This window comes from Triticum dicoccoides, chromosome 7A, assembly GCF_002162155.2.
Source record: "Triticum dicoccoides isolate Atlit2015 ecotype Zavitan chromosome 7A, WEW_v2.0, whole genome shotgun sequence".
Classification (NCBI taxonomy): Eukaryota; Viridiplantae; Streptophyta; class Magnoliopsida; order Poales; family Poaceae; genus Triticum; species Triticum dicoccoides.
Genome location: NC_041392.1, coordinates 593,193,209 through 593,201,803, shown reverse-complemented (window position 1 = coordinate 593,201,803; position 8,595 = coordinate 593,193,209).

Here is an 8,595-nt window from a genome sequence, read left to right as displayed (position 1 = left end):
GGGGGGGAGCGCCCCACACTCCCCTTACTGCCCTCTATTTCCACTAAGGCCCATGTAGGCCCATTAAGCCCCCGGGGAGGTTCTGGTAACCCCCGATACTCCGGTAAAATCCCGGTTTCACCCGGAACACTTCCGGTATCCAAATATAGGCTTCCAATATATCAATCTTTATGTCTTGACCATTTCGAGACTCCTCGTCATGTCCGTGATCACATCCGGGACTCCAAACAACCTTCGGTACATCAAAACTCATAATATAACCGTCATTGAAACTTTAAGCGTGCGGACCCTACGGGTTCGAGAACTATGTAGACATGACCGAGACATGTCTCCAGTCAATAACCAATAGTAGAACCTGGATGCTCATATTGGCTCCCACATATTCTACAAAGATCTTTATCGGTCAAACCGCATAACAACATACGTTATTCCCTTTGTCATCGGTATACTCGCCCGAGATTCGATCGTCAGTATCTCAATACCTAGTTCAATCTCATTACCAGCAAGTCTCTTTACTCGTTCTGTAATACATCATCCCGCAACTAACTCATTCATTGCAATGCTTGCAAGGCTTATAGTGATGTGTATTACCGAGTGGGCCCAGAGATACCTCTCCGACAATTGGAGTGACAAATCCTAATCTCGAAATACGCGAACCCAACAAGTACCTTCGAAGACACATGTAGAGCACCTTTATAATCACCCAGTTACGTTGTGAAGTTTGGTAGCACACAAAGTGTTCCTCCGCTAAACGGGAGTTGCATAACCTCATAGTCATAGGAACATGTATAAGTCATGAAGAAAGCAATAGCAACAAACTAAACGATCAAGTGCTATGCTAACGAAATGGGTAAAGTCAATCACATCATTCTCCTAATGATGTGATCCCGTTAATCAAATAACAACTCATGTCAATGGCTAGGAAACATAATCATCTTTGATCAACGAGCTAGTCAATTAGAGGCATACTAGTGACACTCTGTTTGTCTATGTATTCACACAAGTACTAAGTTTCCGGTTAATACAATTCTAGCATGAATAATAAACATTTATCATGATATAAGGAAATAAATAATAACTTTATTATTGCCTCTAGGGCATATTTCCATCAACTGCCACACGAGCGTCCGGGCTGCGCTTGGCTCTTTGCCTCTTCGGGAAGTCGAACAATGGCCCTGTTTGGATAGTCTAACTCAGTTAGAGGTTAGAGTTAGATTCTAACCCAGAAATAACCCTGAACTAACTCTAACCAAAAAGATGATTGGATAGCAGGGTTAGAAGGAGCACGGATATGGCGAGGCGCCTTCACGGGCGATGCGAGAGGGAGGGAGGGAGAGGACAAGAAGCTTCGAGGAAGTGAGGAGGGATCTGCCTCGGGAAGAGCGAGAGAAAAAGGTGTTTTTTAGTGGTCCTGAGAAGAATTAACCCAAATAAGCACCTCTTGGGTGGGACAGATTTTTTAGATGAGTTAAATGCATCTAACCCAAACTAACCCTCCTGTTTGGATATTTTTGGGTTAGTTGAGTCCAAACTAACCCAAACTAACTCTGACCCGTGGATTCAAACAGGGCCAATGATGGAGTACTACTGTAGTGGAGGAGTACTATAGTATGCTTCTGGCCAACTGACATCGAGTGAACTGCTGCATGTCCACCACGTACGGGAGGGATAGAGTGTAGCGAACGAAAGCTTCTCCTAGTCCTGCCAGCCACCACGCTCGTGGGCGAGGGAGGGGCGTAGCTTCATTGACTTACTGCTCCTGCCTTTGCGTCCATGATAGGTGGGCCCAACAGGTTGGTGGCCCACCTGTCATGCAGCCAAAGACAGCTGTGGTTAAGGCGAGAGGGCGTTGTAGTAATCAAACTTCTCGGTCTTGTACGAGTTGACGCAACACATCAAAGCACTGCACTCGATATATTTCAATAATTTGCGTTTACTGATGCATTAATTACAATGCATGCATGCATGCTGTGACTCTCCTTTTGATACTTGCATGTGTTGATTTAATGCACCTTGAAGTAGTATGAATATGTGACGGTAAAGCTTTGTAATGCCCCGGCCCTAATAAATCGAGAGATGGTTGTGCACGAGGAGGGAGAGATCATGGAGATGGAACATGACCCAACAATGGAGCTCTCTATGGTCTCGATGGACCTCATCTTGCTCCACTGCCCCTTGTGCCACCGCCCCTTGAAGCCTCCAGTGTATGAGGTTCGAATACACCTTGTCCGTTCGGCTGATCGAGCAAGGTGCAGGTTTCTTGATTGACGTGTTGTTCGATTGATTTGTGCAGTGCAAGGGAGGGCACCTGGCTTGCGCCGACTGCCACGTCGAGCGCCGCGGGAACCAGCGGCAGTGCCAGAAGTGCGAGCGCGACGGTGGCTTCAACGTGCGGAACACGGCGGTGGACGCCGTCCTCTCCTCGGTGAGGGTGGAGTGCCCGCATGAAGGTTGTGGGCTCTCGTCACTTACCACAAGCTCGCCGATCACCAGAGCGTGTGTCCGCTCGCGCCCTCAAATGCCCCGTGCCCGTCTGTGGCTACGAAGGCCCGCCACCGGTGCTCTCCCACCACATCAGCACCGTGTATCCCAAGCCCGTGCACAGGATCTAGTATGGCAAGGCGCTCCAGCTGCAAGTGCCACTATCGGAGCCACGGCTCTTGCTATTCGCGGAGGAGGACGACCGCGCGTTTTTCTTGGTCGGCGGCGTGCTCGACATCGGTGTGCCTATCACCGTGTCGGTCGTCTGCATCAGAGCGGGGGCATCCCCACTGCCGCACTACGTGGCCAAGCTGTGGGCGAACGGCCCGCCGGGGGAGCCCAAAGGCAGGACCGACTCCGTCAAGGTGGAAATGGAGGTGACAAGCAGCAGGGACCTCGGCGACGTCGCCGTGCAGGAGCTGACCTTCTTCATAGTTCCACCCAAGTTGCTGGCCGGGGCTAAGCTGGTGTCCCTCCACATTCAGATTGACAAGCTCACGTCTTACATGATTCTAAAGTGCCTTTTGTTTATCTTAGTAATATGCTAATATAGGGGTTAGATCGGTCTACTTTAGCTTAAGAGATGGTGGGTTTTGGTGGCGATGCAGCAATTACCTCGACATCAGATCAGCAGTGAAAGTAATTTCGAATAGTCGAATGGATATTTTGTGTCTGTTGGATATGAAGATCCTTTTTAGAAGTAACAGCTTATATGCTTTTCTTCTGAAATGGAACATAATTCTTGTTGACATGCACTAATATTTTCGAAACGGACATCGGGCTGTAGCTAGAAGGGCGGTCGGGACACGACATTGGCCCATACCGCGGTGACCCCCGATTAGGACGCACTGACTGTGGATTTTCTCCCACGCCGATGTCGACTGCGTCTATGCACAACATTGTTCCCTTCCCCTAGCTGCGGGATTAGGCCAGATATGTGACCAGCGGTGTGGCCACCGTCGTTCTATGCTTGTGAAGAGAGCAACCCAAGCAAGCAGGCTTGTAGCTTAGGCTCCTGCTAGTGTATATATAGTGGTTTTCTTTTTCTCTCCATATCAACCATTTTATATTGCGTACGTGTCATTGAAGAGTGAAATGATGGTTGCTTCTTCCGACTAACTTACTGTGTGATTTGACTGCTCCTTTAGTGGCCCCTACACGTACTCCCCCTACGTGTATGCAACGGTCACACGTACACATGGACACAAAAACGCGCACGACGCCCTAATGCATGCATGTCCGAGCACACGACGAAACACACATGGTCACGCTCAAGTGCTCAACCTACACGTGCATGCACACACATACCCAGCCAGGGTGAGCTAGTGACCGTATAAACACCGGAAAATGTATATATTGAGTGCAATGAGCGTATTATGAAGTCCACTGACCGTATTTTTACAAATATTCAGTGACAGACAGTGTATTTATCTTGTTTGAAATTAAGCCATATTAAGCGGAGAGGAGTCGGTATGGACTACCATTACTTTTCTATGTCCCGTCAACTTGCCGAACGAGGAGAAGCTTGCAGGACGGGATAAGCTTGTGAGCGGTGGCTCGCAGGACAAGGAGAAACTTTTGACTAATGCAAGCTGTCCTTCGCTCAGGCGGTGGACGTGCAACAGTTAATTCGGTGTCAGATTGCCAGAAGGATACACTATACTAGTAGTACTGTTATTATTGCACTTCCCGAAGAGGCGAACAGCCAAGCGCAAAGTTTACTAGTACTAGTACTACTACTATAGTCTATAGAGGTAGTACTAGGAACCGGATGGAGGAGCGTCTGCAGTCTTATTATATTTTTAAAATGTGATAAAGCAATCTTCAACACATTTGGTTCTCTTCGAGGGTTTTCGCATGTGATAATGGAAGTTGATTGCATGGAACACTCGCCACAATTCTCGCTTAATTCTGGCTCATATCCTGTTACAAATAGGGCGCTCGGTAATATTTCCTCTTTTTTTTGTTATTCAGCATGTAAACAGGTCAGCAAACCTTGCGGCGCATCTTTGTGCGAACCGTGCTTGCTGCACTTTGAATGTGGCCGAGAGCTGGCTTGATGAAACACCACGCTTCCTACTTTTTTTGCGGGGTACCTCACTTCCTAGTGACCAGTCTCTTGGCTGATCGTCCTAAGAATGCTTATATATGAATAAAGCTCTCTCATTTACCCGCAAAAAAGATTAAGCCATATTAACCGGAAAGGAGGAAGTATGGACTAGCACTACTTATTGGTGTGTCCCATCAACTCGTAGAACGAGGAGAAGCTTGTAGGACAAGGTGAAGCTCGCTTACGCCTTTTGACTAATGCAACGTACCTTCGCCTAGGCGGTGGACATGCATCAGTTCATTCGGTGTCAGATTGCCAGAGGCATACACTATAGTACCGAACATGCCGAGTACCATCATTGTTCGACCTCACGAAGAGGCGAAGAGCCAAGCGCAAGGTTTAGTAGTACGAGTAGTACTACTACTAGAACCGCATGGTGGAGCCTCTGTACTCTTATTTTTCTGATAAAGTACACATTTATTCCGGAGAAGGGCGGAAAACGGCAGCCCAATATGTAATGATGATACCGATCAACCATGCTCGAATATATCTTGGCCTCCGTGCGAGCCCATCTGTGTGTCCTCGCTCCTCGTCTCTCTCAAGGAATGGCGGGTTGCCCATTTTGCCGTCAATTGAGATCGGTTTGCTCACACTCCGGTCCCACATGTCAGTGATATGCCACGAGGAGGTGCGTTGACCGACTGGCCATACACGTACTTGGTTTTGCACCTTCATACTACTCCTCCCTCTGTCACAGTTTACAGGACGCGCTTCATTATGATGCATTTCTCTCAATGCATTTCCACCACCAGAGAGACTTTAGATGTGTTTGGTTTAATGCTCAATTAATTAGGGCATGGTAACCGCAATTTTCTCTTGATGTAGTACTGCGGAGTGGAGTACGTGCATGCATGTGTGTACCCGGGGTGGAAGCACTGCATGCATGTGTGTACGCATTATTTCCTCTAGTAATAGACGACGTGCTATAACTACCAATGCTATTTTTCAGGCTAATCGCTAGTCGCCTTGGTCCTAGAGATTTTCTCTTTTTCTAAAGCGCGCTCTATAAACAGTGACGGATGGAGTAGTATGAGCGGATTCGAAGAAGAGCGTATTGATGGTTGCTTCTTCCGAGAAACTTACAGTGGGAAAGGTGGGGCTTATGATTTGACTGCTCATCACTCACTATTAATGCGGCGCAACGACCGATCTGAGTCTCCCATGCGGCTGTGCACTACCCCTCGGTTCTTAAATATACTCCGGAGTATTTGTATTTCTAGAGATTTCAACGAGTGACTACTCAAATATTTGTCTTTTTAGAGATTCAAATGGACTCCTACATACAGAAGTATATAGACATATTTTAGAGTGTAGATTCACTCATTTTGCTCCGTATGTAGTCACTTGTTGAAATCTCTAGAAAGACAAATATTTAGGAATGGAGGGAGTACACATACGAAGAAAAATGAGTGAATCTACACTCTAAAATATGCCCATTTGAAATTTGTAAAAAGATAAATATTGTTGATGACAGTTGCGACGACAAAGAAGAAGCATATTCCTTGTCCTAAGGGAAGATAACAACATATTTGTGTTTGTCTAAAACGGTGTGAGGACGAGATTGCAATATGGAAAGTACGCCGGACGAGCTACGTTTTGTGCAAAGAACTATGGAAGATCCACATGCAGCAACGTGGGAAGACGAGCAGTGGAGCAAGGCCGAAAGGGATAACTGGAGGTCGTCGGGATGTAACTAGGTGAGAGGCGACGGGCGGAATCTGCCCATACCGCGACAGCGAGCAGGTGGTATAGGCCCTACCGCACCGGACCTTGGTCACAAAGAACGGCGTGTACCGCAGATTGGGACGTGATGCCTCGGCGCCGTCGAACGGATAAATGATGCACGTCCTCCCTTTCCGACGGCAGACGGGATGCGGTCGGATCAGTGACCAACGGTGAGAGAGAGAGAGAGAGGCCACCACAGCCTTGTGTGAGATACTCTGAACAGAGACAAACCAGGTAGGGAGGCTCCATTGTATATAGTGGAGCGGACTACCATTTTCTCCATAAAAATCCTTTTATATTCTGTGTACGTGCTATTGAGCCATATAACTTTATTTAAAAATAACGCGCCAACACATCAAGTCGAACTTTGTTTAATGCACGTGTGGTACATGACCTCCCTAGGTAAACAACCGCTACATGCGTTCAAATTAGCACGTGGGCTTCCATTTCGTACAGAAATGAGCTCCACCATGTACCCACGCGGGTGTGGCTGGGCACGAAGCATGAGTACGTGTGCACGATGCACCTATTCTCTTCTTGTATACGTACACCACCTACATGGGGTTGTGTGAGAAACATACAAACGTAGAGAGATATAGTGTGTGGGTTCGTGAGAGTTTTTTTAGGGGATGGGGCGGTCAATCAAAAAATGTAACATATGCAATATGTGTGAAATAGAGTCCTAGATATATCATATATATAGATGGGGTGATCCACGAGAAGAGAGTGGAGGTATCATCGACTTGAGGTGTCCATAGAATCAAAGAGAGGGATGATGTGTGTGTGTGTGTGTGCGCGCGCGGTCGATAGAGAGTGCCATCGAATTTGTGTGTGCCCACATCAAAGATATAGAGTGGCTGGCCTACTAGAACGAGAGATGGGACATTTGCGGTTTGTCTCTGTGGCAGGGATACCTACCTACAACGCTCGACTATAGGTGTGTGGTGGGGGGGAGGGAGGCCTAATTAACTATAGAGGTACAATGGCCGGTATATGTGTGGAGGAGGAGAGAGGTCTACCTCATGTATTAAGGGAGATCGATCTACCTCATGTATTAAGGGAGATCGATCGACATCCATGCATATGTGTAGGAGAGTAATAAGGTTGGGAGGGAGACCGAGCTAGAGTGTTGGAGGGGGTGGTACTGGAGTTGTTTCTAACAAATGGTGGGATAGGCTTGCTAGACAACTAGAGGGCACGCCTGCAATATCAATAAGAGAGGGGATGGCTGCCTGTCTATGCACGTGCGTGTGAGAGACGGGTCAGGAGGCATGCACGAATGATGAGGGGGAAAATATATGGTTGTGGTAAGCAGACATAACTACATAGGAAGATCAATCGTCCTTTCTCAGAGAAAGGAGAGACATAACTTATGAGGTACGTCGATCGATGGGGGGGATAGTTAAAGTCGACCTAGGTATATGTTGGGAGATCGATCGGTATACATGCATGCATGTGTGTGTTAGAAGCAAATGAGGCAAGGGGATAAGGATAGATAGAGAGAGATGCATCTAGGAGGTGGTGCGAGAGTCATACTATATCGAGGGGGAAGGAGTGTGCGAGTACGAGATCGATGAAATGAGTGGTGGGAGTGAGGCATGGACGGTGATAAGAGAAGAGGGGAAGCTTGTGTTTGTGCTAGGCACACCTGGCTAGAGAGGCATATCGATCGATGTGTGCCGTAAAGAAGGAGCTGGGGGGGCTACACACACCGTGGGTGAACGACCTAAAGTGAAAAGATGAATTTGTGCGATGGAGCTAGAGAATGCGGAGGGAGGGTGAGAGGGATGCGGGCTTCTTCATGCACAAGAGAAAGTTAGCGCTAGCTAGCTACAAAGATAAGAGGATTGTGTGGGTGTAAAAGATGAATAGAGATCATACTTCATTATGAAAAGCGAATTCGGATATTTGAAGAATTTATCATAGTCTTCTAAACCGGCGCATGTGTGAATATATAAACGGTGATACACATGGTGTGGTTATGAACATGTTATACTACATATAATATATTTTATCTCTACTCTTATAAATAACGGAGTTGTTGATGATGGTGCCATCCTGCAATATAGGCCGTCCGATTTATATCTGACGGATGGGAAGGAAACTATGGCAGTTTTGAAAAAATATACCCACACCCCTCTCCATATTTGCAAATTTGGCCTCCCCTTGATCATGTTGATGTTCTGTGGAACACATCGGAATCTTGCTAGTACTACATATAACATATAGAACATTGATCATAATTTGGGCTAATGTGTGGCTTTTGCAGCTCAGGTCTA